The sequence below is a fragment of the Durio zibethinus genome, chromosome 27 (genome assembly GCF_047325235.1).
Source record: "Durio zibethinus cultivar Kanyao isolate XHJ-2024 chromosome 27, ASM4732523v1, whole genome shotgun sequence".
Lineage (NCBI taxonomy): Eukaryota > Viridiplantae > Streptophyta > Magnoliopsida > Malvales > Malvaceae > Durio > Durio zibethinus.
In genome coordinates this window covers 10345415-10353435 of record NC_143188.1, presented here as the reverse complement: position 1 = coordinate 10353435, position 8021 = coordinate 10345415, and the positions used below count along the sequence as shown (strand labels likewise).

The 8021-nt window shown below is 30.6% G+C and overlaps 1 pseudogene; it reads right to left on the bottom strand.

Annotated features, from left to right (window-relative positions):
- Positions 1-266: 266 nt before the first annotated feature.
- On the bottom strand, positions 267-7601 carry LOC111279257 (shikimate O-hydroxycinnamoyltransferase-like; annotated as a pseudogene).
- Between the last annotated feature and the right edge of the window lie 420 nt (positions 7602-8021).

Here is an 8021-nt window from a genome sequence, read left to right as displayed (position 1 = left end):
TATCAATGACGTGTAATCATTTTATGATTGTAATGTCAATATCTAAGGGAAAAAATCATCTTCTCTAAATTGGCACTATCTTACCTAAAGGTCTTAAATGCATTTTTAATTAAAATTATAGTTGAAATTTAATGATTTTAAATGAAATATAAAAATAAATAAAAAGTAATTAAAAAGTAAAAATGATTTGAATTAATTTTAAATTTGACTTAATTTTAACAATCACACTTACTAAACTTCATGGATAAAATAGTATTTCATTCTTACTAAAATTCATAAAGAATTTTCTCAAAGAGTTTCATGTGAGATATTTCTAATTGAGTAACCAGTCACGAGCTCCCATCATTAGTCAAACTTTGTAGTATATAAATTATTCTTTCATGGACAACATTTTTCGGACCCATATATATGGAACCACCCTATCTAAAATCTACATCATATATAGGCAACCACATCCAACTATTAACAATTAGGTTTAGGCATTATAAAATATTTGATCCTTGAAATGAGGTATTTAAATTAAGCATTTTTTCTATGTAATCGAGAGCTAATCTCAATTTTTCATCATTAGCATGCTTTAGTAGTTCATCGATTCTCTTAACAGTGTTGGTAAATGGTTCATATTAGAGATCACCAACTAAAACAATTGGTGTAGCAAGAAAGATTACATTGCCAAAGTAGCCTAGTGGGAGAGGAGGATTTAACCTTGATCGTCCATCAATTGGAATGTATAGCTTGGTAGTTGGTAAATGGTTCGGATTGGAGATCACAAACTAGAGCAATTGGTGTAGCAAGAAAGATTACATTGCCAAAGTAACCTGGTGGGAGAAGAGGATTTAACCTTGATCATCCATCAATTCAAATGTATAGCTTGGTAGCTTGATCATTTGAGAAACCTTTTGCTTCGCTTATACAATACCATAAATGTGCAGTTAAGATGTTATAAGTACTATATTTCATAAAATTAGAATTTCTAATATTTGGTTTAGCTTTTAGGATTTAGTTGATCAACCATGAGCTTAAAGATGGAGACAATGGATGGCTTGTGATCATCTGACTGAGATTTTAATGTTGAAATTGACGAGTTCTTGTAATCTTGAGTTTAAAAGAAGAGTTATGATATGGGGTCCAGCCTTATACGTTTTAATACTAAAAAAGCCCATAAAGGCATTTGTTTTAGGCAACCAAAAACCTAACTTTAAAACAAAAGTTAGGGATGTTTTTGTAGTGGCATAAAAATGTGAGCCATTAGGGAAAAAAAAGTTGTTACCGAGGCATGAAAGAAAATAAGAAGAAGGAGATAGCTGTTTGTTTGATTAAGAGGTTGAATGAACATCGATCTATAGTTCGATTGAGCTAAAATTTTATTAGCATGTTCATGTCTTAGTGTTCTACATTTAAACAGTGGAGATTAGGTTTTAAGCTATTGGAAAACAAATTTAGACTGTATTTGTTGAGTTAACTAGTTGGTAAGATTTCTCTAGTTGTCTATTTAATTATTATTTAGCTTTAGTTTTAATTAAAGGAAAACTTTGTATATCCACTATTTGATAGTAAAAATTTTTTTAATAGTTTGCGGTTATTTCGCTTTATAGTTGAGAGTTTTTTATGTAAATTTTGGCGTGCTTTATTTTTCCTGTATTGTTGATTATTATTGTTTTCTATTTGTTGTGGGTTTATTAAGATATATTGTTTCCACATTATAGTGTTTCTCACTTTATGCCCAATAAATGATATCAAAGCTACACTTATTTTTGATACATAGGTACAATAGCAAGCCATGATAGAAGTAAATTTTATTTGAGATCATGAAAGGTGATACAGGTTCCATGATAAAATTAACAGTATCAAAATTTTTAGTTTGGACACCAATGATTTATCTGATATGAAATATTTGTATGAGCTAATATTGGGTGATTCAGCTAAGACAGTAGATATGAAAGATGAAAACTGAAAGAAGCTAGGCAAAAAGATGTTGGCCATAATTAAAAAATGGGTCCACACCAATGTTTTCTATCATGTGACATAAGAGACAGATGACCACATCATTTAGGAAAAATTAGCAACATTGTACAAGAAGAAGACATAAATGAATAAAGTTATGCTTGTTAAAAAACTTTCAATTTTATAGTATAGGAATGGACGATTGATTATAGAATACTTGAGTGATTTTCAAGATATACTCAATTGGATGACTACCATAGAGCTTAAAATAGATGATGAAATGAAGGTGTCATTACTTTTGGGTTCATTGCTAGCTAGAATACCCTAGTTGTGACCTTTTTTAATTTAGCTCTTGATTATAAGGCAACGTTATAGATGGTAAAGGACAATATGCTTAATGAAAAAGTAAGATAAAAAGATTCAAACTCTGAGAAACAACCTCTTCTCATAGAGAACAAAAGCAAAAATATCAACAGAGATTAGAACTCGAAAAGCTATAATAAGTTTAGACATAAAACCAAGCCCAAAGATAAAATAACTATTACCATTGTGGTAAACTTGATCACAGAAAGCAAAATTGCAGAATCTTGAAACAAGAGCAAAAAGATGAAAAAAGCAAGAGTTCAAATGATTATAGTGTTGTAGCAGTAAATTTAGATAATGATTCAATTACTTTGATTTGTACACATGAAGACCGTAATCATGTTGGTAATCCAAGCATTGAGTAGATAGTTGACATAAAACAACATATCATTTTGTTCTCAAAAAGAAGTTGTTTACAACTTACAAAGTAAGAGACTTTGATTGCACCAAGATGAAAAATAAGAGTGCGTCACAGATTATTATAGTCAGTAATATTATTGTACAAACTAATACGAGCTGCACATTGACTTTGAGGGATGTCAAATACATTCAAATATGAGAATGAACTTAATTACAGTAGTGTCCTTTTTAAAGAAAGATATGAAAGTCAACAAAAGAATGGATAGTGGAAGCTTTTCAAAGGATCTATGATAGTTGCAATAGGAAAACTATGCTACACAATGTATAAGACATAGATGCAATTGAACAACAATTAGATAAATGTCGTTGAAGATGATGTTTTAGCAAATTTGTGACATAAAAGGCTAGCACGTATGAGTAAAAAAGGTTTACAGATTTTGGCAAGATAGTTTCTTATTTCATTGACCAAAGGCAAGCATCATAGAGTTTCTTTCTTTAAACATTTTTAATGGAAAGAAATATATTAGAATTGATTCATTCTCATGTATGTGATCCCATTGAGGTTGAGTCATTAGATTTAGCAGGTATTTTATTACTTTTATTGATGATGCTTTATGTAAGACTTAGGTGTATATGTTAAAAACCAAAATTTAGGTACTATAGTATTTTCAAAAATTTCATACTATAGTGGAAAAGATAAAAAGGTTGCCTTTAAAGTATATTCAAACTAATAATGATAGAGAATACATATCTAAATATTTTAAAGAATATTGTTCAAAGTATGGGATCAAGTATGAGATGACAGAACTTCAAACACCACAGTAAAATGATGTGGCTAAAAGGATGAATTGCATTATTATGAAAAAAGTCAAATGTATGTTGAGGATGAAAAAATTACAACGACCATGTTAGGGTGAAAAAGTCAACAAGCCTATTACTTGATTAATAGCTCACCATTAATTCCCTTAGGCTTTTACATTTAAAAAAAATTGTGGACAAAAAAAGATGCTTCATATCTCAGTTGAAAGTTTTCAAATATAAAATATTCATACATGTGTCGATAGAGTTGAGGTCAAATATTAATAATAAAGCCACATAGTATGTGTTTGTCGAATATGACGATGAGGAATCTAGCTAACGGTTATGGGATCCAGTAAAAAAAAAGATAGTAAGAAGCAAAGATGTAATTTTTTATGAAAAAAAACCATAGTAGACCTTAAGAAGAGTGAGAAAACTACACAAGTTACTATTAAGTGTAATGATTCAACACCGATAAGAGTTTTACTTAGAAGAGCCATAAATGGTGAAAATGAGCAAGAAATAGAACTTGATGATATAAATGACACAACCACAGTTAGTGATGAGTTAGATGCAATCGATTTTGAGTAGAAAGAGCAATCTTTTCCATCAGAGTGTGTTGAGTAAGGTGAACAATCCTTTTCACTAGAGAGTGTTGAGCAGGGAAAGCTACTTTGAGCATCTGGTAGTATAAAATTTTAGCCTAAGGGATTTACCAAAGAGTATTGTTTCATCCATAAAATATCCAAGTTCAAATTTTATTATAGTCACCAATGAAGAAAAGCCAAAAAGCTTTCAAGATGTGCAAACTATTTAGGATAAAAAGCATTGGTTAAAAGCAATGAAAGAACAAATGGAGTTATTGCAAAAACATAACACATGATCTTGTTAAACTTCCAAGAGGGAAAAGGCTATTGAAAAATAAATGGGTGTTCAAATTAGAAAAGGATGGTGGTAAGTTAATGAAATATAAAGCTTGATTGGTGGTAAAATAGTTTTTTTAAAAACTCAATATCAATTTTGATGAGATCTGCTCTTCAGTTGTCAAGATGAATTCCATTCGAGTGGTATTAGGATTAGTACTAATTTGATTCTTAAGTTTGAGCAGCTTGATGTCAAGATTATATTCCTACATGGTGACTTACAAAATGAGATTTATATGTATCAACCTAAGAAATTTGAAGTGAAAATGAAAGACATCTAGTTTGCAAACTTAAAAAAAAAAAAACTTGTATGGCTTAAACAAGCTTCACAATAATGGCACAGGAAATTTGATTTTTTTATGGTGAGTCATAGTTATAAAATAATGACAGTGGATCTTTATGTGTATGTCAAAAAATTCTCTTATGATAACTTCATTATTTTCTTATTATGTGTCAATGATATGCTGATTGTGGGATAAAATGTTAGTATGGTTCACAAGTTGAAAGAACAATTGTCTAATTCCTTTGACATGAAAAATTTAAGCCCAGCAGAATAGATTTTTGGTATGAATATTATCTAGGATCAAAGAATTGAGAAACTGTGATTGTCATAGAAAAAATATGTTGAACAGGTGCTTAATAAATTCAACGTGTAGCATGCTAATTGCCAACAACTTTCATTTAAGTAAAAAATCTTGTCTACTGACTAAAGAAGAGCAATTAGTTATGTCTAGTATTCTTTATTCCTCTACAGTTGATTATTTAATGTATCTTATGGTTTGTACATGCTTGACATTGCTCATGCAATTGGTGTAGTGAATAGATTTTTTTTTATCAGAGAAAAGTTCACTGGGAAGCAATTAATGAATTTTTAAATATTTAAGGTGCACCTAAAAAATGTGCTTGAGTTATGGCACTACACAATCAATTTTAGAAGGATTTACTGATGTTAACATGGTAGGTGATCATGATGGTAGAAAATCTATTTTAGGGTATATGTTCACTTTTATAGGAGAGCTGTGTCTTGGTAGTCTATATTGTAGAAGTGCGTTGCCTTATCAACTATAGAGGCTGAGTATATTGTAATAATCATAGTAGGTAAAGAAATGTTTTGGATGAAATATTTTTTTCTTAAATTAAGATTAAATAAAAAAGAGTACGTAGTATTTTGTGACAATCAAAGTGCTTTAGATTTGAGTAAGAATACTATGTACCATACTAGAACAATACATATTGATGTTAGATATCATTGGTTGCATTTGATAATTAAGAATGCAACAAATATATTGACTAAAACACTTCTTAGAGAAAAGCTTGAGCTCTGCAATAACTAAGTAAAAATAGATTCCTTAGCCAAAGTAAATTCTAAATGAAACTGTTATAGTGATGGATCTCCTCCTAATACAATTAGAAGGGGAGATTGTTATGATATAAGGTCTAGCCCCATATGTTTGAATAATAAAAAAGCCCATAAAGGCTTTTGTTTTAGGCAACCAAAAGCCTAACTTTAAAACAAAAGTTAGGGATATTTTTATAATGGCATGAAAGCATGAGTTACCAAGGAAAAAAAAGTTATTACTGAGGTGTAAAAGGAAACAAGGATAAGGGGAGAGTTGCTTGTTTGATCAAGAGGTTGAACAGAGATCGATCCATGATTTAATTAAGCTAAAATTTTGTCAGCACGTTCATATCTTAGCATTTTGAATAGTGAAGATCAAGTTAAAAACTCTCTAGAAACAAATCTAGAATGTATTTGTTGAGTTAGTTAGCTAGTAGGATTTCTCCAATTGTCTCTCTAATTTTTATTAAGCTCTAGTTTTAGCTAAATTAAAATTTTGTATATCTATTATTTGATAGTGGAGATTTTTCTAGTGGCTGGTGATTTTTCCCTCTACATTGAAGGGTTTTTCACATAAATCTTAGCATGCTTTGTTTTTCTTGCATTGTTGATTATTGGTTATTGTCTATTTGCTGTGGATTTATTGTAACATATCACTTTCACATGATTTTGTTTGTCACTTTAAACCCAACAAAAAGGTCATATTCAACAATGTGAAATATAAGAGTTGGTGGAACTTGAGCACGAAGAAGAGTTCGATTAATGAATAGGGCAGTGCTAGGAGGCAAGCTTCAAGTTGTGTCAGTCCAACTATTGATGACATGAATAGTGGAAGTACCATTTACCAATGTATACAATACATCAAGACAAACTCGACACATTTGAAAATAGTTATCTGGTAAAATGCACATGTTATTAATGTTGAGTTATCTGCCTTTTTATTGGGTCCTAAAGATTTATGAACTTTATTTAAATAAAAATAAACCTAACAAATTCATGAAACTTTTTTTTTCTTAATCAAAGAAGAATTTTTATTAATGAAATTAGTCTTACACAAACTAAGATCTAAGAAAAAAATTCACATGACAAACAACATCCTAAATATAATAAAAAAAAGACAAACACCCAAAGCATCAGCATAAAATTCTTTTCTAAGCTTGTCAGTTTCATTGAAAGTTACCCAATCTCTCTAAGGCCACTAAACAACATTGCACACCCAAGCAATGGTAATCTTTGAATTTAATTCAATAGCTGAATTGTTTTTAAGCATTCCACCATGTCCTATCATATATGGTTTACCCCTCAATGAACCATTAACAAAGAACTTCAATGTATTCCTATAAGATAAACCTAACAATTCCTAATCAAGGCTTAGACGCCAAAGAACTACCACCAAAGCTCTTCAAATCATTCCACCTACAATATTTATCCACACACAATCCAACCAAAATCTTTCACCCAAATCATAACTCTCATTAGAATAAGGAATAAAATTTCCACCCCACCCATTTTAAAAGGTCTTTTTTACTATAAAGCATCCATTCCAATCAACTTCCCAAACAAGTCAATCCTTAGAATTAGCATGAAGACATATCGTTTAACTTATTTAATAATTTCTTTAAAAATTCACTTTCCTAGTCTCACATTTGTTTCCTAAATGTAATAATCCTTATAATGTTAGGGGCATTTTAGTGTTTCAAAGGCAAAAGGAACTTTTTCCTATAGAGTATAAGTCAATTGTCAAGTGGGAATAGTTTGGTCATTCTCATTGACCTAAGGTGTTGAATTGACCTAAAATCTCGGGCTCCATGTTATCTTGGTCACCTCAACCAATCATCTGCTAGCACATGCAAATGCTGACTTGTCATCCCCATATTAGACCGTCAACTACCAACTCAACTCGAGCCTATGATATCATCCCTAGCCCCTTACACCAAACTCAAGCTACCTAAGTCTAAGGTCCCTCATTGAATTGGTATAAATATTCCCTTCCAAGTGCTCCTAAACTAATTGGAACGCTAGCTTCCTTGCTTACATTTTGCCTTTCTTTACTTCACACTTCTTGACAGAGCACTGACTTGAACTTTGAAGAACAAATGTTAGAACAACTTTAGACCTTTGTCATTAACCGATCTTCTTTTCTTGTGCTTTCACATTCTTACCCCTTGTAAACAACTTGACACCAACTAGACACTACATACATTCTTTGGTTAATTAAGATAATAGCACATTTCTTACGTATTAATTTTTTTATGAAAATGTAAATTGCATACTTAATTTCATAATTTGTAAAA